Source organism: Mauremys mutica, chromosome 2 (genome assembly GCF_020497125.1).
Source record: "Mauremys mutica isolate MM-2020 ecotype Southern chromosome 2, ASM2049712v1, whole genome shotgun sequence".
NCBI lineage: Eukaryota > Metazoa > Chordata > Testudines > Geoemydidae > Mauremys > Mauremys mutica.
The window spans coordinates 189,112,142-189,136,716 of NC_059073.1; positions in this window are offsets into that span (position 1 = coordinate 189,112,142).

Consider the following 24,575-nt stretch of genomic DNA (forward strand, 5'->3'; position numbering starts at 1 on the left):
GAACCTCTAAGCTTAATTACCAGCTTAGATCTGGTTTGGCTACCACCACCCAAATCATTTAAGAGTTATTTGAGAAACTCTGTCTACCCCCCTTCCTGCCCCGCCAGAATATTTCCCTGGGTAGCCTTGAGAGACTTCTTCACCAACTCCCCGATGAACACCGATCCAAACCCTTGGACCTTAAAACGAGAAATTAACCATTTTCCCTCCTTTTTCCCCCACCAATTCCTGGTGAGTCCAGATCCAACCCCCTTGGATCTTAAAACAAGGAAAAAATCAATTAGGTTATTAAAAAAGGAAGGCTTTTAATTAAAGAAAGAAAGGTAAAAATCATCTCTGTAAAATGAGGAAGGGAAATAACTTTACAGGGTAATCAGATTCAAAGAGCCCAGAGGAACCCCCTCTAGCCTTAGGTTCACAGTTACAGCAAACAGAGGTAAATCCTCTTAGCAAAAAGGGACATTTACAAGTTGAGAAAACAAAGAAACTTAACACCTTGCCTGGCTGTTACTTACAAGTTTGAAATATGAGAGACTGGTTCACAAAGATTTGGAGAGCCTGGATTGATGTCTGGTCCCTTTTAGTCCCAAGAGGGAACAACCCCAAAACAAAGAGCACACAAACACAAGCCTTCCCCCCACCAAGATTTGAAAGTATCTTGTTCCCTTATTGGTCCTTTGGGTCAGGTGTCAGCCAGGTTACCTGAGCTTCTTAACCCTTTACAGGTAAAGGATTTTGGTGTTTCTGGCGTGAGGGATTTTATAGTATTGTACACAGGAGGGCTGTTCCCTTCCCTTTATAGTTATGACAGAAGCATAAACAATATACCATAAGACTACCAATAATTTAAAATAAATGCAACAAAGTGCCCTTAATCAGCACTTATTTGCCTAAAGTTTATAACCATTTGAGGCATATGCTAAGTGAAAATCTCTTTCTTCCCCCATGCATTGTACAACCTGCCCGGATTTCACTCTTTACCATATATCAGAGCACTTCACAGTCATTAATGATTTTTATCCTCCCAAAACTCCTGATTATATATTATTCCTGTTTTATAGATAGAAAACTGAGGCACAGGGTAAATTAAGTGATTTGCCTGAGGTCACTCAAGAAGCCTCTGGGTTACCCGCAACTTGAACGGTCTACTGGATAATACACTACACCACACATTCTAACACTGCAAGTGAAAAATAATAGACAATGCTAAATATTCTGTGGCAATATATCCTCCCTCTTTCTGAAGCCAACCATCCCTTGCTGCTTTGCCTGCAGACAAATTAAAAGGAGGAAGAAACACACAGCTTGTAATAATTATAAGTAGGGGAAACATATTAGATCCAATCTGTAGCATAGTGAACACAGTAGGCTTGAAAAGTGTACAATTTTTTTTGACATTTTCTGGAAGGAAAATAACTCAGTAATGAATAAAACATCTACACCATGACATGCATGCTCAAAATGAAAGAAAAGAGGCTGCTGAAACAAATCAAGTGCACCAAGATTTAAAACAAAGACAAACTAAGGAAACTCCTTTGATTTCAGGTGCTCTCTAATGAAGTGTTGATCACCAACAGATTAACAACTTTATATAACAGAGTAGGCCCAGTCAGTCAAGGAAAGCTGACAGCTTCTATGATCAGAACAACAGGTTATACGGAAGAATCATAAACAAAGGAATAAACTAACTAGACCTTTTCTTATTTAATCCATCAGTCAGAGTACTCAATCTTATGGGATAAAGAAGGACTTTCAAGGAAGTAATAATCTTAAATGACCAAAAACAATCCAAAAAGGGGGGGAGGGTGAAAACTCGAGACAGAAGAAACTATTTTTTGAAAAACATCTCTCTCTAGTAAGACATTCAAAAGTCAAAAAAGTTTAGTTTATATAATTAGACTAAAACATTTTGCCTGATTTTCAGACTAATTTCCTGCCTGTTTGTTTAAAATATTTTCCCTTTATTATATGGCAGGTATTGGCCTTAAGGTTTTCTTTTTCACCACTTCATTTCACACCACTGCTAGCTTCCAAGCTTCCCTCTCTCTGCCTTCTGCCAATGCACATTTAAAAATTATGTCCTAGCCCTTGGTAAATGAGCTTCTGCATGCTGTGTTCTGCTGAAAGCCACCATTTTGGCTGCAGCTCATGCAACTGAGAGCGAGAGAGGTCTTTACAATTTAATCCAGCATAGACTGAATTCTGAACACAACTTCCCTTTCAAGCATTTCAGCAGTCAGTTCTCCAGAGGAAGAGTTGGCTGTCAAGTAGGATGGAGCGTGGATGGCCCATCTTGTCAAACTTAGAATAGGAAGAAAGGAATACATTCAGAATAGGAGAAAGTGCAAACATATGTCGAACAAAATTGTAGGAAAAGTGTCTTGGAGGAAGAACTACCAAGTCATGTGTAGGGCAAATGTGGATGGGGGCCTCTTTAATCACATTCAGTATAGGAGAGAGCACACATAAAGGATTATATTTTTAAGTCTGCAGTGTTGTGGTTGCCTGTTTACTCTGTTCATGTTGTACCTTACACACACAGCTCCGAAAAGAAAGCTAATTTTGAGTATAATCGAAAATGCAAAAACAATAGCATGCTTAGCAAATTACACTGGATAGTGCACAACTGCTTAAGAAATATTGTAGACATGTTTTATGGCACTGTGACAACTTATGTTACCAAACATGGACTCTGTAATTAAATATATGCAACAGGTTGGTCCTCTGAGCTGCCAAAGACACAGCCTCCTTTTCAAGATTTGGTGAAATGCCAATGTGTAAAGGCTTGCAGGGCAAGAATATGAAAAGGGTAAGCACTCAAGTGATCAATCACTGAAAGATGGTTTCTCTAAAAAGAATCACATGCTGCACATTGGGTATAAGGATTCAACTTCTCATACACATTCTTTCCCACTGAGTGCACCAGGAGCCTAATGACATTCCATAGAGTTTAAACTAAAGCAGCATTGTCGGTTGGGACACAAGCAGCAGGCCAGGCAATTCTAGGCACACCATAGCTCTTTTACACTGTCCCATGGATGTACACTGCCCTCTTTGTAGGAAAACTTTTGCAACCAATAAGGTCCCTTTTTTTCCCCCCTTTCTGTTTCAATTCTGGGCAAATCCAGTATTAAGACAGTTAACATTCTCCCATCCCTTTCTGACAATGTACCTGTGATGGGTTCCCCCCCCCGGGTGCCACCTGGAACTGGGGTATTACTGAGCCCCCTGGGCTCCCTCTCACACTGTACTGCTGTGACAAGCTGCACAGCCCTCCAGCCTGCACTTTCACCAGTCTTCATACAGGTAGGGCCACACCCAGCTGCAGTTACATGCACACTCTCTGACCAGCCTCTTCATAGGAAGGCTGTAGCCAAGGTAACTCCAAGATCCCCATGCACACACCCACTCTGGAGTATAAACCCAAAATTATACCATCTTGTGCTGCACAGGGAACTGTCCTAAGCTGATCCACTCCTGAGGGGCTAAATACAGAAGATAAGGAACATATATTAAAATATGAAGCTGTGTCTTGGGTGAACCAAGATTACTTGAGACGTGACTGGTAAACTGCTGACACCCTCACTGTCTCATAAGTTATAGCTTCCATTTACTACAAGTGGTCTTGGGGAATTTTCCTGGGTATGCAAAGGGTCAAATCCTCAGCTTGTATAAATTCACATAGTACCATTGATGCTACCATTTTTCAACCAAGTGTGGTGCTCAGGCCAATTTTACACCAGCTGCAGATGTGGCTCTGAAACTCTATCCATACATGAGCCTACAGAGGACTAGAAAAAGTAGAGGTCCTTATGTCAGATGTTGTATAGGACCTGGGAACAAGAGGGGGAGTTAACTTAAGGATGGAGATTCACCAAGTCTTTAGATATTGTGACAAAGTTCCTCTGCTACCTTGGTGGATCCTGCACTTATTGGCGGATTTGCTCACCTCAGGGATCTTCCCCACAGTCTGGGTCCACTTCTCCTGTGTCTGATCAGGAGTTGGGAGGTTTGGGGGGAACCCAGGTCCATCCTCTACTCCAGGTTCCAGCCCAGGGCCCTGTGGATTGCAGCTGTCTATAGTACCTCCTGTAACAGCTGCATGACAGCTACACCTCCCTGGGCTACTTCCCATGGCCTCTTCCAAACACCTTCTTTATCCTCACCACAGGACCTGCCTCCTGGTGTCTGATAATGCTTATACTCCTCAGTCCTCCAGCAGCTCTCACTCTCAGCTCCTCACACACACGCACCACAAACTGAAGTGAGCTCCTTTTTAAACCCAGGTGCCCTGATTAGCCTGCCTTGATTGGCTGCAGATGTTCTAATCAGCCTGTCTGCCTTAATTGGTTCTAGCAGGTTCCTGATTACTCTAGTGCAGCCCCTGCTCTGGTCACTCAGGGAACAGAAAACTATTCATCCAGTGACCAGTATATTTGCCCTCTAACAGACTCCTGTACCCCACTGGCCTGGGTCTGTCACAATATCTGTGCTTGCTCTTCTTCAGCCAGAGAGAAGGTCAATGTTATTTAAACATAGCAGGCTATTTTATAAAATCATAATATTCTGAACCATATAATAGAGCACTTGCTAACGTCACTCTTCATGTTATAATAATGTACAATCCCTATAGCATTAAAGACAGAGCAACACATTTGCTGTGGAAGATTATAAAAGTTTTAAACCAGCTCAATTTACCACAGAACCCAGTAGCTTTAACAGTGTACACTTTCCAGGGATTTGTAACTCAGAATCATTCTGAGTCTATGATAATTTAACATCTGCTGTTTTGCTATAATGCTCTAGAATGCCAGCCTATGCACCTAACAATATGTTCATAGTTTTATGCATTCCAGATGAGAAAATTGCCAGTTGTAGCTGAAACACATATACAAACATACAAAATAGTTGTACGCACCTTTATGTCCTTGTAATTTATTATAACTTCTTTTCAACAGAACATGTTGGATTAATATTTATTTCTGTTTCAAAAGCGGGGAAGTTTGAGGTCACAAGTTAAATTACAAGAACTGACAAAATCCTGTTAAATGTGCATAAATTGTAACATACTCTTTTTTCTTTCCTTTTACAGTAAGATTCCTTTTCTGTAATCATTAAAATGGGTGACAAATGGAAACATTTCAAAATATTTTTCATTCCTCATGTTTTGAAATGGAGTGATTGTTCATTTGTTCAAACATTTTTATGAAAATTATAAAAAAATTGAAAACTGAACCCTGTACTTTCCTTTCAGTTGTCTTCTTCGCCACTTCACTCTTTTCTTCTTCTACATTTTGTTACTTAAATAAGATGGCAAGAATAACTGAAAAGAAACCCCCTCCCCAAAATGAAAACAAACAAGTTTTGTTTTTTTCAGAATTATTTTCCACAAAACTGAAAATTAAAAAGAGAAAGAAAAAAGAAAAAAATCTATTTTTTTAAAAAATGTTGTTTCTTTTCTTTTGTGAGTGTGCCAGATACAGTAATCCACTCTTGTTTTGGTAGTTTAGTCAACAAGTCCTTTGTCTGCAGAGTTTATTGTTGGAAGATACAAATAAATAAGGGTTCATGTTTTCAAGAGGCAAGAGCTTTGAATCTACCTATAATGGTATAATTCCTGCTGCACTAGATCACGGTGTGTAGGTGATACATTCCATGCATTAACAGTGATTAGCTGCTAGAAGATTTTTGTTTTCAGAGGATAAATAAAAGAACAGGGAAGCCCTCATCCTAGGAAGAAGAAATATGATAGTGCTAGAGGAGACAACTGGAAGTTGAGCCTGTGATCCTGTAAGCACTTTGGCACGTTTACATTTATGCACATGAGTAGCTGCATTGGCCCCTAAAGAGAATACTCACATGTATAAAGTTAAGCACCGGTAAAATTTTCAAAAGCACCTATGTTCAAATGTGATTTAGGCACTTAGAAGACCAAGTGTCATCATAAGTTAATGGGACCTAAGCTCTTAAGTCACTTGTGAAAATGGGATTTAGGCCGTTACAAAAATTTTATCCCATGTACTTAAATGCATGCACAATTGTCTTCTAACAGTCCAGAGAGATAGTACAGGTATTATGGACCTGTAAAGCAAGACAGGGACCAAGCTGAAGAAATCAGGTGAGAAATACCTAACATAAGATCTTGTCGTCTATGGTTGTAAATTTTCACCTATTATCTGAAAAGAAGCTGGAGAGCAAATATTTAAAATAGCCATCAATACCAGTGCTACTACCTTTTGTGAGAGTAAGCCACAACAAACAGCAAACCCATGGAAAATAAAGGGCCAGAGTCTGATATCTTTACATATAGTCAGTGGGACTACTCATGGAGTAACATACTACCCAACCTGAGGAAGGCAATCAAAATCTTGCCCAAAATTGGGATAAGGCTGCCAAGCAGCATTAAAAGGAGTTTAAAATAAATATATCCATTGATTAGAGAATCTGGAACTAAGATATTTGAACCACAAATATTATAGCGAAGGACACCATATCAGAATATAGTGGAGCTTGGTCAACAGAAGGAAGATGTAGGATGCCAAAAATCCACTGTCTTTTGATAGGACACCTTGCCGTCTAACACTAGTTCTCTTAATTAAACCCACCACTTTTGCGGCTAGCACTTTAATAAAGGACAGCAGTGGCCAGGGCTGGCTCCAGGCACCAGCTTATCAAGCAGGTGCTTGGGGCGGCAACTCGGGAGTGGGGCGGCACTTTCAGGGATTCGGCGGCAATTTGGCAGAGGGTACCTCACTCCCGCTGGGAGCGAAGGACCTCCTGCTGAATTGCCGCAGATCGCGATCGGGGCTATTTTTTTTTTTTTGGCTGCTTGGGGCGGCAAAACCCCTGCAGCTGGCCCTGGCAGCAGCACATGATTTATGAATCCAAGCTACCTCCAAAACACCTGGCCAGCCCATTGGCCTACAAATGAGAGATAGGTTAAACCCTATTTGAAAAGGTTTGGATAATTCATGAATATTGTGACCAGCTAACCTAACATCGGAACCAGATGTGTGGTATCATCATGTATGGCATCAGCACAGGAAGAACTGATCCTGAAAGCAATGTTTTTTTTCAAGTGAGGTCATTCTAGAACTAAACATATGAGTTGCTAAGTGCTTCATCTGAGGAGCTGAGCATTGTCAGCTTCCCTAAATACTAAAGCTAGTATGAAAAAAAAATCAGCACTTGCAAAACTATGCAGAAAACCCTAGCTGGCTCTGTAGTCCACTTTATCACCAGTTGGCCCTGAGTTCTTTGTGCTCCTTGGGTTGATAGCAAGCCTCAGCCATTAGCTTGCTGGATACAGGAGCTAAACTGGAGTGTCTGTGCTCAGTGCTTACACCCAGTGTGGCTGAGTGAATACATTACTACAGAGCCTCTGTGACCTCTAGGACATTCAGCATTCAAAGGAATCACTGACCAATCAATAATTAAAGAGAATAATTTTACATTAGAGAAGGGATAAAGATAGAAATTGGGGTTGGGGAAAAAATAGGGAATCAAAGGGAACAGATAGATTAATGACTGCAGGCAAACAACACCCTCCCTCCCCTTCCCCCCCAATATAGAGGCAAATGAGAGCACCCTCAAAGTCTGTCCTCAGATCCTGGGTGGGCAGGGAGCATATTGTTGTGGTACTCTGTTGGGCTGACTGAACATAGGTAAGCCGTGCAGTAAAATAATCAAAGGAACTGTCTGAATTAGCTGGGGGTTCGTTCAAGCTTGGTATTGAGTGAGGAAAAGACAGGCAGGACCAGGGTAACACTGAAAAGCCAAGTGGCTGCGTTTATTTAGGGATAATTACAACTTGGGCTGGGGGAGTAGGCAACTTTGGCTGGGATGGTATCAAAAGTACAAACACACCCCAAAACACAGTAATAATACACTTTATACTGCTCACCACACCACACCAAATAGGCAGACACACCAATCACACAGATAGGAATCGGGTTCATCAGGGCGGTGCCCGGTGCAAACACAGAAAAGAGACCCACGGGCCACTGCCTCAGCCACCCTTGCTTTCACACAGAGGGTAAACCCAGAGTGTGGTGCAGCTGCAGCTGGGCAGATTCCACTCACTCAGACCGCGGGGACTGGACCCCCTTGGTCAGCTACCGTCTAAGTAGAGGCAGCTCCCAAGTTAAACACACACACACACTGGACACAGACAGAGCAGTGATTCAAACACATAAAGCAGTTGGCAATTAACAATTTATTAACAACTAAAACTATTATACAAGCTAGCTAAGCAATTGTGCAATTCTGAGCTCACTAATGCAATCCTGATATCCTGAGTAGATATTTGGTACCAAGTTAGGGAGGGGAAAAAATAAGAGGCTAAATAAGCTAACTGTCAGATATCAAAAAGCAAATACCGCACTCCAGGCGCAGCTGACCAGCAGAACAGACACCAGAAGCATGACGAGCTGACAGGGATCAGGTCCAAACGACAACGAATCCAAACGATATGACACGAGTGCACTTTACCGGGAGGAGACCCTGGCCGAACGAGTGATCAGGTCCTTCAGCTAACATGCGGATGCTCCACACAAATTTTGGGGGGAAACCTAGTTTTATTGAGAGGTCTCACTCCCTCGTGTCAGTATCTGATTGGCTCCCTGGTCCCTCCTCCCTTCAGGCTTCGAGCTGTTGCCACCCCACGTCGGAAGGATTTGCACACGGCACACTGGAGTTGACAAGTAAACAAACTTGACCCTTAGATGACTGGGTCCAAAAAGAGCAGGAAAGTGAGTCTCTGGGCAGAATTAACCTGACCTCCAGACGACCGACCCAAAAAAAACAGGTTGCCGGGCAGAATCAGGCCTTCACACACAGAACTAGCCTGACCTTTAGATGGCCCAGCAGGAGAGAGAAAAAAACAAAAACACAGGAGAGCATACACAGCCAGTGTTGCTGGGCAGGATTGAGTCTCTGCCCTCTCCTCTACAGCAAGAACTTGGTCCAAGATGGAGGCTGCCTTGTCCTTTTAACAGGACGAGATGGCCACGGACCGACAAGTGGCCATACATAGCCATAACTGTGCAACGGATTGCGACAGGAACATTGCAGGCATGACCATTGCTAGTGCGTGGTGTGGTGTGGTGCCATGCCACACACCCTTTCAACTCCAGGTGAGCCTTCACCGGTTGTGCACCAGAGCCAAGAGCTTTCCTCACCACTGAGTCCTTTCGTAGCTTGCTAAGTGTGGAGTGCAAACGTTGCTAATGCTGCCAGGCAGATCCCTCAATGCACGGAACATGGTTTAAACCCTGGCCTTCCCTTGGGTTCTGAAGCAAAGTGAAGCTGTCTGTCTGTCCATCCTATCCCTCTGGATATGGAGTCTTCAGGTTATGTCTCTCCCTGCTGGATCTGGTTCCTGGCCAGTAATTACTCAGGTGGGAGCCGGGGATTATTCTCCTCTATTCGGCACTAGTGAGGCCACATCTGGAGTATTGCATACAATGTTGGGCCCCCCACTATAGAAAGGATCTGGACAAATTGGAGATAGTCCAGCAGAGGGCAACAAAAATGATTAGGGGCTGGGGCACATGACTTATGAGGAGAGGCTGAGGGAACTGGACTTATTTAGTCTGCAGAAGAGAAGAGTGAGGGGGGATTTGATAGCAGCCTTCAACTACCTGAAGAGCGGGTTCCAAAGAGGATAGAGCTAGGCTGTTCTCAGTGGTGGAAGATGACGGAACAAGACACAATGGAGGTTGCAGTGGAGGAAGTCTAGGTTGGATATTAGGAAACAGTATTTCACTAGGAGGGTGGTGAAGCACTGGAATGGGTTACCTAAGGTGGTGGTGGAATCTCCTTCCTTAGAGGTTTTTAAGGCCCAGCTTGACAAAGCCCTGTCTGGGATGATTTAGTTGGGGTTGATCCTGCTTTGAGCAGGGGGTTAGACTAGATGACCTCCTGAGGTCTCTTCCAACCCTAATCTTCTATGATTCCTATGGCTGCCTTCTCTCTATGCCTTCTTCTCTCTCTTCTTCCAACAGCCTCAGGGACAACTTGGTTGGGGATGGGGGGGAAATTGCCTTTGTGAAGCTAGGTGTCTCTGCTTGGCGAGGCCCTTCTGGATGAGATGCAAAATGGAGTCTATACTCTAATTTCCAGGGAGCAACTTAGCAGCTGCATCAACTCCTCCTGCTGCTGAAAGCCAATGCCCAGCAGCCAACTTCCTTCCTCCAAACACTGTATCTATGCTTCATCACATGTCTGGGCAGTCTCCACCATGCACAGGATGTTGGGATCTGCAATTGTTTGCCACAGCACATCAGCAGGCCTCAGGCCTGGTGACTTCTCCTCTTCTTCTATGTCCCAGCCAATTCTGCTGGTTTGGATCTCAGACACAGGCTAAGCCACAGCACACGGTTTCCTCTTAAAACAACGGGCCATTCTCTCCTGAAGGTATAGTCACAAAAAAATAATTATTGTACCTCAAGTGAAAGGTATTTCATCATTTTAACTACAAAAAACAAAACAAAACTGTATTCACTGGTGAAAAATGTTTTTTTAAACCTGTAACAAATTGGAAAATAGTTGAAAGCAAAACATAATTAGTAATAGTCGAGATACATTTTTAGTCAAGAGGATAATAAGAGACTGTAATACTTTAACAGGCACCACCATAGAGCTTGTGATGTCTGAAGTTGCATCTTGTCAAGCTGTACTGAGGTCCAATATGTCCTATGTACTTTATTGTTCTTATATCAGATAGTCAAAGATACTGTAGTCATAGTGGTCCTCCAGATATTACTAAGGAAACTTTCCCAGCATGATTCATTAGTCTCCCTTCAGTTTAATACAGCTCCAAAGAAAGTTGACTTTATTTGCCCCATGTGGGAAAGCAAATGCGTATCCCTCTGTACTGGTTGCTCAGTGCACCAAAGCCACCAAGTGTTGGTGGGAAGATTGATTGGGAGCATTAGGTTTCACGGGTAAGTGTCTATGTATATTTTTCTATTTATTTCTCTCCCCTCTTTGTCTGTAGCACGCAGCCTAACCAACTTGCTACAATAAAGTGCCGTTAGCACTTGCTGTCAAGACTCAGTAATCTGGAATCCTGCAATGAAACACACAGGTAGGGATCTGACTGAGATTTCATTGCCTTTAGCTAAGCATATACTCATTACGGAAGTAACAGCCAACCCCCCTCAGGCATGTCACATAAATAATAAAGCAACAAAATTGCAATGTATGTAACTTATACCAGGGGCAGGACAGAAAAAGGAAGCTTTCCTTCCAGAGTCCAGATTAAAGTATGAGACACCTTTTGAAGGATAAAATTCTCCCTAGCTTATTTTGCTCACTTCAGCCCCACCCTGGAGGCACCCAGCATTTCCAGTGGTACAGACAGCCATTGTTTTGAGGGAGCTGTGTATTGTAAATGCAGTCTGTAGTGGTTCATGACCATGAGCACCAGCCTCAGGGCAAACTGTCAAAAAAGTAGGGCAGAAACCCCAAACTGGCTGTATGTTCTATCATTAGATTCCACCAACCCAGCAACAAATGTGAACTCCTGAAGCACTATAACTGGTTTATCATGGAGTCACAGACAGTCCCCTTGGGCATTCTAGTCTATCTTGCTACCCAGGAAAGCTGGAGTTAGTGCTAGTTCATTGCCATATACCAAAGATCACAAGCGATTCAGGTTGCTTCTAGTCCCAAGAGACCAGTCACTTATCCTGGGTCAATTTGTATCTCAGATCTCATATCAAAGACAACACTTGTAGCCAGTCCTATAGGAAACTAAGGGTATGTCTACACTACCAGATTAGTTCGATTTAACTTAATTCGAATTTGTGGAATCGACCTTACAAAGTCGAATTTGTGTGTCCACACTAAGGACACTAATTCGACTTTGTGAGTCCACACTAATGGGGCAAGCGTCGACATTGGAAGCGGTGCACTGTGGGAAGCTATTCCACAGTTCCCACAGTCCCCGCTGCCCATTTGAATTCTGGGATTTCCCCACAATACATGCTGGGGGGGAAAATGTGTCGAGGGTGGTCTTGGGTAACTGTCATCATTCAACGTGCTTTCGGACGTCTCAAGGGGAGATGGAGGAGCTTACTGACTCGCTCGGATCTCAGCGAAACCAATATCCCCATTGTTATTGCAGCTTGCTGTGTGCTCCACAATCTCTGTGAGAGCAAGGGGGAGACCTTTATGGCGGGATGGGAGGTTGAGGCAAATCGCCTGGCTGCTGATTATGCTCAGCCAGACAGCCGTGCAATTAGAAGAGCCCAGTGGGAAGCTGTGCATCCGGGAGGCTTTGAAAGCTAGGTTCCTCAGGGAGCAGGGTAACCTGTGACTGTTCAGTTTCTTTACAGAGAACCTGAACCTGCCCCTGCTTCAGTTACTGTTGACTTTCTTCTCCGGTTACATACCCCGTTCACCATGTTTCCCCCCTTCCAACACACGTTTAAAAATAAAGTTAATGGAACATTGTTAATTAATAACGTTTTCTTTATTAATGAATTCGCGTTAAAGGGTTGAAACAGGGACGCAGACTGTGGTGGGTAGGGTGTGCAGTGATGTTAACACCGCTTCTACACTCGAGGAATGATAGGCTTCTGCTCCTAGAGCGGTCTGCAGTGCCGAACTGGTTGTTTCAACGGAGCCTGCCATCCCTCCTTTTGGGGACTCTGTGTGCGGGGGCTATGTGACCTTGTGGCGGGGAAGGACGGTTACAGATTCCCCTGCTGCGTGGCTCTGTGGTCCAGGACAAGGACCGCTGCATAAGTTCTGTAACCGCCCTCCCATGCCACAAAGTCACGTACCCCCCACCCACACAGAACATGGAAAACACCTCCCAGACGGACCAGGGTGCCTACTGACTGCACTGTGTGTGTGACCTGCTGTTGATCCTGCCCCCGTGTCTGTACCCTGGTAAAGGTGACTGTCCTATGCAATTAACAACCCCCTTCCCCCCCCCCTTCACAGACAGTCTTCTGTAGAAAAACTTGACGGAAATAGTAATTAACAGCAAACTACTTTTAATAATCAACTACACAGTTAGGGGATGAAACTGGGATTGGGGCTTCGGTGAGCCAGGAAGGGAAGGACTTCTCAACATTTAGGGAATGAGAGCCTTCTTGTATTTGTGCACTCTGCAGGGGTGCAGTGACAGTTTTCACGGCCCCTGTCACCCCTCCTTCTTGTTACTTTGGGTGAGGGGGGTTTGGGACTTTGTGGCGGGGGAGGGTGGTTGCAGATACAGTGCAGGGGGGCTCTGTCCTCCTGCCTGCGGTCCTGCAGAACATCCACAAGGCGCCGGAGCATGTCAAATTTTCCCTGGGCATTTCCTGTGTGGATGGTCAGAACATCCAAGCTCGGACTGCTGTCCAGAGCGTCAACAGAGTGGTGCACTGTGGGATAGCTCCCGGAGCTACTAAGGTCGATTTCCATCCACACATAGCCTAATTCGACATAGCCATGTCGAATTTAGCGCTACTCCCCTCGTCGGGGAGGAGTACAGAATTCAAACTAAAGAGCCCTCTAGGTCAAACTTGTTAGCTTCCTGGTGTGGACGGGTGCACGGTTAAGTTGAATTAATGCTGCTAAATTCGACATAAACTCCTAGTGTAGACCAGGCCTAACTAAGGATTTATTACCCAAGAAAAAGAAATAATAGAATTATTAATGATAGAGTTAAAGCAGACAAACATATATACACAAATGAGTTATAGTGTATGGTTCCAAAAGGTGACAGAATTGTAGCGATCTGTCATCACTGAATGTCTTTTAGGGCTAACCTAGATTGATCCTGGGGACCTCCACTTCCATTTCATAGCCCCAGCCCTGTGAAAGTTCAGACAGCCAAAGAGAGATGCAATTTCTTCTTGACAGGGATTTTTATTCCCCTACATCCCAGAGTCCAAACTGATGGGACGAGTTCATGCACAGGTCTCTCCTTCCTGGAGGGAGTTGGGAATGCAATCAAAAGGGCCTCTGTCCTTTGGTATTACACAATACCTCATTTGCCTTCAATGAGCCATCTTGTATGCAGGATGAATACTTTACCTTAATGCTTCTTTTCCTGTTTGGTGAGTTACACAATTACAGAGGTTTACAATGCAAACACTCAATATAACTTTATACCATGGGATACTGATGTTACAAGTGAGAACAATACATGCAGCATCCTACAAACATTTTATAAAGTCTAAATACTAAATACATTCTTATTAACTTAACATTTAATATCTATTTTGAGAATGCTAACACAAGGGTAAGCAAGACTAGTTTCCAGCTATGAATTTGTAAGAGTTCAGTGAGGCCCAGGGCCTAGGCATGAGCTGAAACCTGGTCTTCCAGCATCACGCATATCATACCAGCATACAGATGCCACCACCTTGTGGTTAGACCATGGGGCTGGGAGTCTGGACTCCTGTATTCTTTTCCTGACAGTGAACTGATTGGCTTTGTGACTTTGGACAAGTCTCTTATGCTGTGTCTACACAGCAGCTTGGGAGGTTCATTTCCCAGCTGAAGTAAACATACACCTGCTAGCTCTGCTCGAGCCATCATGTTAAGAATAGCAGTGTGGCCATGGTGGCATGGGTGGTGGCTCAGGCCAGCCGCCTGAGTACAATCCCACCAACCCTCCAGGCATACACTTTGGTGGCTAGTCTGAGCCAGCACCTGTGCTGCTTTGGCCATACGGCTATTTTTAGAATGCTAGCTGACGGAGAGCTAGTGGGTGTATGTTTACCTGAGCTACCCAGCTTCTGTGCAGACACACTCTTAGTCTCACAAGGGCTCAGTTCCCTCATCTGTAAAGCGGGGAAAATAATAGTTACGTCACTCTGGGGTTTTGTGAGGCTTAATTATTATTTGTAAAACACTTTGAGAACTGACATATCTTACAGTTCTCAGCTCCTATGAGCCTCCAGCTGAGTATCCATTTTTATTCAGAGGTAATGAAACATCCATGATCTCGAGCCCAGGGACAAGTGGAAGATAATAGAACTGGAAGATTCTGGCCAAAGTCAGCCTGAGAGCACCGTGAGCTGTACCCATGTGAAGCACAATTAAGCTAGGACACTGGACCAAAATCCTTTTAAATTTAGTGGGGACAGTGCTGAAAGGGGCACAGAGGAAACTCTCAAAAATGGAAGTGGGGGAATAGAGGGGAAAGAGGTTGATTTGACTGCAGGGAATTAAGATCTGATACTTTTCCTAAGTCAGCTCAGTCAAGGGAAAACAGGAAGAGATAGTGCCTAAAGACCACAAATGTCCCAATATTTGAGGCTCTGTTGCAATAATTGTACACAGCACAACACAGTGGGCTCGATTTATCCTCAGTGAAGCTCCATGGATATCAGTTACACCAGGGTGATTGTGGTTTATTGAGTCTGGGTACAAGGAAAGTAATTTTACTACCTGATTAAAGGCCCATCAGCATCATTAAGATGTATAGCTACCATATTGCAACTTTGCGGAGCACTAGGACTGGTCAATTCTTTTCTAGCAAAACTGGTTTTCCACAGAAAATTCATTTTTGACTAAACACTTTTTTTCATAAATTCATCATGCCCAGGGACTCCCAATATCACCCTAACTGCCTCCCCTCTCCAAGAGGAGAGCTTGTGGTGATCATGGGAGACAGAGTCTAACCAGGAAGCCCAGCCTACAGAAAAGAATGGGAACATGAAAAACACAAACAATTCCCATGAAGCATCAAGACAGCCTTTCCAAATTGAAATATTTCAGTTTTCAGCCAAAATATTTCAGTATTAAAATGTCTTCCGAAAATATTTTTTTTTCCACAGGAGAAAACAACATGTAACCAACTCTACTTAGCATTACAGAAATACCTAAAAATAAAAGGCAAGCTACTGTTCCTTGCAGAGTCCTGACACTATTACTTCTTCTGCATGTAGGTGGACGGGGAGTGGGTAGAACAAAGACTGCCTGTCCTATTGTGCTGGAAAGAATCACTGAGCTAGATTGCAGGAGGATGTAATCCATTGCTGGTGTAGACGAGTAACAGACTACTTCCTCCCTGTAGTCATTCTGGAAAATTCTCTCTCTCTCTCTTCATCAGGCACTTTATGTATTATTTTCATGTTTTACAAAGTTGGAATCCTTTATAGATTTTGAAAGCTTCAAAACACATTTCACTTTTGTTTTTCTCATGAGTGTTTCTTATAAAAGCTATTTTATATACAGTAACTAGAAACTTAAAATTGGTGTGTACTGCTTATCACGCTGGTGTCTTTTCTGAGCTTTCATTCAAAGTCATTAGGATTGAATCATTTTAACTATGAGGTCTTTGATTTAACAAACTATATATTAGAAAGATAATTTTCCATTTTAATTATTTTAATTTAAAAAATGACACATTTTGCTTAAAAGATAAAATTAAAGTTCAGCAAAGGTACTTTTGATTACAGGCTATGTGGGAAAGTCCAGATCTCCTTCTTTCTCTGTCTCATACTATTCTGAGATTTCTCACTTGTTTTAAGGACAACAGCAGTAAAATATAGCCAATGGCTACAAAATTCACTAAGACAGTGATATATAATGCTCACTGGTCTGCTTCAGATGTCTGCGATGTTATCAACTTTTGCAAGGAAAATACAGAACCCTGAATCAAGACTTGGCAGGTAAGTAAAGGAGGACCTGACTTTCACTTGTTGTAGTTAAAATGTGTTACTATGAAATTGTTTAAAGGGACACCTTCAACTTGGAAATAACTTCTCTCTCTGAAATGTTTGTACTTACTAACATTACCGTGACACCTCAGGTTAGCAACATTTTTTCCTTTTTTTTTTTTCCAGTTATTCCATTTGGCAGCACACTGTGCAGTCAATTTTGCTGACCCCTGTATAGCCAGTTGTAATCTGGTACTAAAAGACTTTCAGAGGGACTTAATTTTATGCTCATAAGCAATCCTATTGATTTCAACAAAATTGCTTATGTGCTCAATGTTAAGCATGTGTGGGATCCTGCTTTGCGGGATCAAGGTCTTTGATAAGTTTCTTCCTTGCTGAAAAAACCTGCATAAATGTGAATGGGGGAGCAGTCAAAGCTTCATATTTTTGAAGAATTAAAAAAAGCCAAAAACCATCAAATTATACTCGGCAGAGTATAAAACTGCAATTTTTTAAATGAATCAATTAAAATAAATCAAGTTGATAGTGTCCCTCTAAAACAGATTTTATGTATTCACTTAATTTATTTTGCAGATGATTTTCAGATCTTTATTATTATTATTATTATTGTTATTGTTGTTATGGGCTCAACCTTGCACAACTCCTAAAGGAGCTCAGTGCCTTCACTTCTCATTGACACCTCTAAGAGTTGCTCAGTTACTGTAGGACAGAGTTTTCTAACTCAACATAAACATTCGCTCTGTGAACTCAAATTCATGGGGTCTTCCAAAATCGTTGGCCACATTCTGGCTTCATTTATATCTGTGTAGCTGAGATCAGAATCTGCATTCTCTGTTATGAGTTCAATGTTGATTTGGGAACATAAGTACATTGGATTCGTTTTGGGGGGGTTGATGTTGTTTTTTGCATTTGTTTCTTTCGGTCAACCAGTGAAACAACCCGATGTTCTTATGAACATGTGAAACAACCCTAAATTCTGGCCCCTCTGTGCAAAGCCAATATAAAGAGAGTCTTTGTATTGATATTTCCATGGGGAAAGGTGGAGATAAAATGCCAGGGCATGGTGCTTCATTGTAGCTCCTATTATAGCTGATTAAATAAACTATACGCATTCAGTTTAGACCTTGATTTAGCAAGGTACTTAAGCACGTGCTTAACTTTAAGCAGATGAGTAGTATTACTCACCTAAAACTTTGGCATGTGTTTAAGTATATGGCTGAATTGGGCCCATAAATACTAAGTAATTATAAATATATTCACTATAACTTAAAAGCCCTATTTCCTCCCTACGTGGTTATATCATCAATACTGAATTCTTTCTCCTAAGTGTTTGTCATTTACAGTCATAAACTATAGTGCATTAATGGAATTTTTTCCTGCATTAGGATTAATGAGTACCAGAAGAATTGCTTGTGATGGCCAAAATTAAATTCATCCAACACTTACCTATTTATATTCTGTTAACATCCTCGTTCTTTCTAAGCTACAGAGATTTGGGGTACTAAACTTGCTAAAATCACAACAGAGGAGGGAATTATCCAAGTTTCATTTCAAACCAGTTTAAGTTCTCTCAGAAGTAATGTAACTCAGACTTGATACAATACATGTTTGTTTCCTTCTTCAGCTTTCTTTATTCAGTTTAAGTGGAACTATACTTAGGAAGTTCTTTTTAATTTTATGTCAAAGTTTGCAGATCTCTTTATTGCAACCTTTTTCTAATGGAAAAGACTAAATATGTACTGTAGCATCATGTGGGGTGTGGGGGAAGGATGGGGAAGGGGAGAAAATTCTTCAAAATGTTTCTATATCATATTCTTACTATGAAAACAAAATTCTAACTATGAAAAAATATATTCAATATACAAGCAGATAGTATCTGGCAATTGTCTAGTTGCTTGAAATGGCCAGAAATTCTACAGTATCAACTTCTTGAGATTGTATGTTTCATTTTGAAAATGAAACTTGAATTTGGATGTGTATATTCATCTATATCTATACATCTTTGCAAGTTAAAGAGGAACTTCCACTTATGGTAACACAATGTTACATGCTAATGCTTACATTTGGGTCCAGTTCTGCCCCTCCTACTCATGCTGAGCAGCCCCTTACCACACAAGTTGCCTCACTGAAATCAATGTGATTACTTGCAGAGTAAGGTACTACTCAGCATGAGAAAAGGTAGAAGAACATACCTCTCTGTGATTAGCAGAGCTGACGTGATTTAAAGAGAGAGCTTACTTGTGCCTCTGAGGGGAAATTATTTGAAAAATACCATCAAAGTATCAGAAGTGGCAGAAAGCTTTTGTTGTTTTGTTCCCAAAAGTATAGAAACAGGCCACTGTGAAGGGGTCTTCCTTTTTTGAGCACAGAAGTAGCAACTCAGACAACGGATGCTGAATCCACAGACAAAGAAACAGTGGCTGCTGCATTCCACCCATATATGCTTTCAGTGGAGCACTTTCAGAGAGGAAACCACACCCAGTCAGGGCCATTAAATTACCATTTTACTGCCTTTAGCAGGGGAGGACCTTTGACTGGACTGCAGGGGAATGAGAGAATTACAAATGCATGCCTGGCACTAAGATGGGGGGGTGCCCCCACCTTTGGTTCTCTGCTTAGCTGTTGGCCGGGGAAAGGGGAAAGCGTGCCAGCTGATTGACTGCTGTGTGTCCCCTTCTCCCCCTTCCCCCATTTGAGCTAAGCCCAGGTTTTGCAAAAGACTCTTAAGGTACATCTATACAGCGAGTGGCAGCCCAGAGCTGCAACCCTCCAAGCCCTCACTGACTGACTCAAATTCACTCTACCACACTAAAAATAGCTGTGTACACGGCACTTTTAAGTTGTAGCTTGGGCTGGAGCTCAGATTCTGAGGCTCACCCCTGCCCCTAGACTTCAGAGCCCAAGCTGCAATATCTATACAGCTATTTTTTCCCTTTATTTCCTTTCCACTTGTGGGGAGTGCACAGGCAAAGGGGTCTCTGTTTTGCAATGAGGGTTGCACCTCATTTCCCCACCTGGAGGCACAGCCCACTCAAGGAGCAGGAGCCCTGCTGGGGATGGGGAGGAAGGGTTAATGTAGCCTGCTACCAGAGCTGCAAAAAAAATTCAACCCAGAGGAAGCTGAAGCTGCCACCTCCCACACCCCTTGCTTGTGGGAGATGTGGGGTGAGGTATACATGGGGCTGCCATTGCAGCCTTGGGAGCATCTTGCTGCATTGGCCCCACAACTATCAACTATGGAACCTCTGCCCTCTCCCATGGTAGTGGGGCAAAGGGCATATGGGGTTGCTGCTGCAGCCCTGGCAACATCTCACTCCAGGACTGCCCCTGGTGCCAGTGCCATCCCACTTTCTGGTTTGTGGGTGAGGGACATGTGGAGCTACTGCTGCTGATGGTATAGTACCTGTTCAAGTACATGTTCCCAGAGATATCTGGCTGAGATCCAGCAAAATGCTGGGTTCCCTCTATCTGAATCCTCAGCTCAGGGATAGGGATAGGGTGCTGGGACCTACATGGTGGTGAAGCCACTGCAGAGACAACATCAGGTGCTGCTCCCTCCTTTTCCCACCCCGCTCACTTACTCATGGCTGCTGGAGTAAGACATCCAGGAGTTTCGGGCAGCTGTGGTTGCTGGCTTGGAAGCAGCCCTTCCCTTTACATCTACAGGAGGGATTGGCACTGCTAGGGGAAGAAGGGGTACAGGAACAGCCGGGGGCCATAGATGCTTGTCCCCTCTCAGGCCCCCTAGGGCCCCAGAGATGGACTCATTAAGACTGGTGGCCCCAGAGATGGGAGAGGATTCCTTTATGCAGCTCTGCTGGGGAATCATGTGAGTAAGATCACTTCCTCATGGGGAGAAAGTCTCTGTTTTCACAAGACTTTAGAGTGGATGGGGACAACTGACAAGGCAATGATGCTGAGGAGGGGACATTGTCAAACAGCACGAACGTCAACTGGCATGTTTCTGAGTTCAGTCATAGGCCCTACGTTTCTGCAGTTCTTCTTGAATAAATGAAGGGGAGACAAAGGACAAGATTTAAACCAACAATATCACAAAAGTCCCATCAGAAGCACATTCTCTCTGTCCATGGTTGCCTTTACTGCAATCTATGGATGTGGGGTATGTGTAGCCATATTGATTAAATTTGGCCCTTAGTCCTAAATTAAGTGTTTTTGTCACTTGGGACAAAATAGAAGCAGGTAGGGCTAAGACTCAGTGCAGTGGGTATTTGCCCCACTGTTGCAAAGATGAAACAATGACTATTATAGAATTAGTAAGGGAATATAGCACTGTGAAGATGTAGCAAACTACATGATAGATGAGATATTCAGACCTGGCTTCTGAGTTAACACTGCTGTTCTGACTTGTAGGGGAGGAACAGGAGACTCCCTCATTCTTCAGCCCCCCTGAGTGACATGGTGAGACTTCTGCCTTAGTCTAGTATCAGGTTTGAGTCCAAAGCTAAATGGTGTGGCTCTTCAAAGGGAAACTTGTCAAGAAGTAATTTAAAGCCAGAAAGGATAATCACAGCAATAGCTCATCATTTCCCAACAGACCAATGCTTTAATGTATGGAGGTACAAAAGGAACAAAGTGGGGTCACATGACCACGTCAAGCTTTTGCCATCACAAATTAGTATGCTGTGCTTTCCAGCAAGAAGAAAGGCTGGGGCAAAGTATAAAAGCAGCACATTTGCCTTAAAAAGCATCATCAGAAGCAGAGTAATAATACTTTGCACATCTGAGCACCTTCCATCCAAGAATCTCAAAGGCATGAATTTAGCTTCCAAACATCTTTGTGAGGATATCAAGATTATTCTCCACATTTGACATGGACAAACTGAGATACAGAAAGAATTTTTAGGGGGCCAGAACCTGCTACCTCTACTCATGTTGTGTAGTACCTATTCTATGGTTTTTTCCCATTGAAACCAACAGGATTACTCATGGAGTATGGTACTACCAATTGTGAGTAAGGGTATGAGAATCTGGCCACGAGTGATTTAGCCAAAGAAGTGAATGCCAGAGCTAAGAACAGAAGCCAGATCTTCTAACTTCCAGTCCTAGGGTTTAACCATAAGATCATCCTTCCTTATTTATTATAAATAATAATGTGTTTAGTTACTTAATTTATAGAACACATATAGTGAGACACATAAGCACTGAAGACCAACTACAAAGCATTCCAAATTCCAAGAAAAGCTAACCAGCCAAATACAGTACACAGCAAGACAGCATCAAAAAGACACCCCACTCCCAAAAGAATGAGAGAAAAAGGAACTGTAGATATAAAAGCCAGGGGCAGGATCCCCAAACAATTTGTGACACACTGATTTAAATTATTGGAATTTACAGCAGTCTCTACAGGCAATCAATAAGGGACTGAAGGAGGGAATTTCATAACCGAGAACTTCTGACTTAGAAAGACCTGCCTTTGATCATGACTGAACTTAAAGACTGAGAGAACATCAAGCACCACATTTTGATAACTCCTCATATGGCAGAATTTTACCAGTAAACTGTGGTTTGCTCTTGGACAAGGAGAGGGGCACAAATAATTCATAATAAGTTGCCCAGAAATAATCTCGCATAGGGTTTGTTGTGTGTGTGGATTGTCATAGAGAGTTATTATTTCAGTGCTACTATTAATAACTGTGTAACTAAAGCTACACAATTACTTTAGAGTGGAATTTCTATTCTATATAGCATCTTTCATAACAGAAGGTATTACAAAGCAATTTACAATGTTTCTTCTGACCTACCACTGTCTATGCAATATGGTGTCTTGCCTACTTCCTTTCTGTGCCTATTGAAATGATCACATTTTGATGAAAGAGAAGTACAGGTTCCACGGCAGAACTCTAATAGTGTATTTCTCTTTTGTAAATGGAATTGATCTGATGCCATGATTCTGTCCTTTTCTTTGCAGCATAAACATTCCATGCTGTTTCTACACAGCTGATGTCAGCCTTATATTTCTTATAAACTCATTCTACAGTTTACATACAATAAAGAGCTATTTTCTCTCACTGAGTTCTGATGAATTTACAGTACCTAATATTTTCACTTTCTGGCAATCCTCAAGTCACAATTACAGAGTTTTGAAAAAAATTATTTGACTTTCATTGGGAAATCAATGGAAACACTGCTTGTTTTACATCGTAGACCATATGAACTACTTTAAACATTCTCGCTGGAGTACTGACATTTTATCTCTTCTGTTTGATGCTTCAGACAAATAGCAGATAATTGTCCATCCTCTTATATCAGCTTTACGCTAGTGTAACTCCACAGAGGTATAATCACTTGAGATACATCAGCATAAAACTGGTGTAATGAAATGGAGAATTGATCACCTTGTATTTATTTGTTTGTGATTAATAATTTGATTTTATTAGATTGTGTCACCATTCTTTTGGGAGATTTTTACAATCACCAAGATTAGATGAACTCCTCCATAAATATTGAATGCCAAAATTTTATAGCTAGCCTCTTTTTTGATTCCACAAGCAACCGTACACACAATTTTGTAAGGAAAAACATTTCAATATCTAATTACCTGATTATAGTCAGACAAATGCCTAATATTTTTCATAAGGGTTATTTGTTGATGATCATTTTATTGCAATGTTCTCTATCACTCCATCCCCTGGCCAGAAAACCACACGTCAATCAACTTTTAGTAAACATATGTACCATTTTTTTTCCATTCTGTCCCTCCAAGTGTCTCAGTGTGATGTACCTTCACAGAGTTAAACAGGTGATGTGGCCCTATTCTCCTTCCCCCCTCCCAAAATCCCAGTTGCCAGTGAGTATGGATCACCAACTGGAAAGTAGCTGTATGACACCCAATCCCCATTAGAGAAACTGACCTGGCACTCAAAATGAATCTTAATGGTTTGTATTATTGGAGATCTATAAATGAACTGAGACACAGAATCCAATTGCCAAATTTGGTAAGCTAAAGATAGGTTGTTAAACCAAGTTTAGGCACCTAATATAGCTAGGTGCTTAAATTAGTCACCCAGGGTTTGAAAACTATGCCTTTCTTGTAAAAAAAGATTAGAATATGTAAGCTCAGCCCCTGCTGTAACCCCACTGACTTCAGGATCCTGTAAATGAGGTTGAGTCTTACTGTGCTTATATTTAGATACGAGACAAAGAAATTTCAGTAGCCATCTATTTCTAGTTACTTATTCCTTTCAGGGTTCCCTGCCTTGACTCAGTCTTTCAACTGATTTCTAGGGGTTAAAAATCCCTTGGAAATCCTGAATTGGGCTTTCCATTCTCTCTCTTGCCATTTTATTGAATAAACGGTTTAAAATTATGGTTTGCTTCTCAAATTCCACTGTTTTCTCTCTCTTTCTTTCTCCCTTTTACAAAGTCTTTGATATATTTCAGGTGAAAATGAAAACACATTAATTTAAAAAAATATCACAGGAAAAATATTGCTTTGAAAGGCCAGCAGCTTAGACCAACCAAGATGCTATCAGGTGTCGTAAGTAAGTAAAAGTATGAGGAGAGGTTAAAAGAAATAATCTTATTTTCACTGGAAAAGAGAAGACTTTGATACAACGTAATTCAAAGCTATCACCAGGATCAATAAAGTTCATACTTTTGCAGCAAATGTTTCAGAGTGGTAATATGAAAAATAAGGTTTTTGCAAACCTGCCTTCATTATCATGAATGGAAGTCAACAAGAACTAGCCTCAGGAATAAGGATTAGTCACATAAGGGTCACTCATCTGAGTGAGGTTTGCAGGATCAGGCAAGGAAGTGTCAATGGAGAATTCAGGCAGAACTGTTACTATTTTTTTTTATTTTTACTGTGGTAACAAGTGAAAGTTGATGTCAATCGAATATTTTCTATGTAAATTTGGTTCCTTATTTCTGGACCCCTGTTTTCATACAGTACATATATTGGCCTATGAAAAATGATTGATG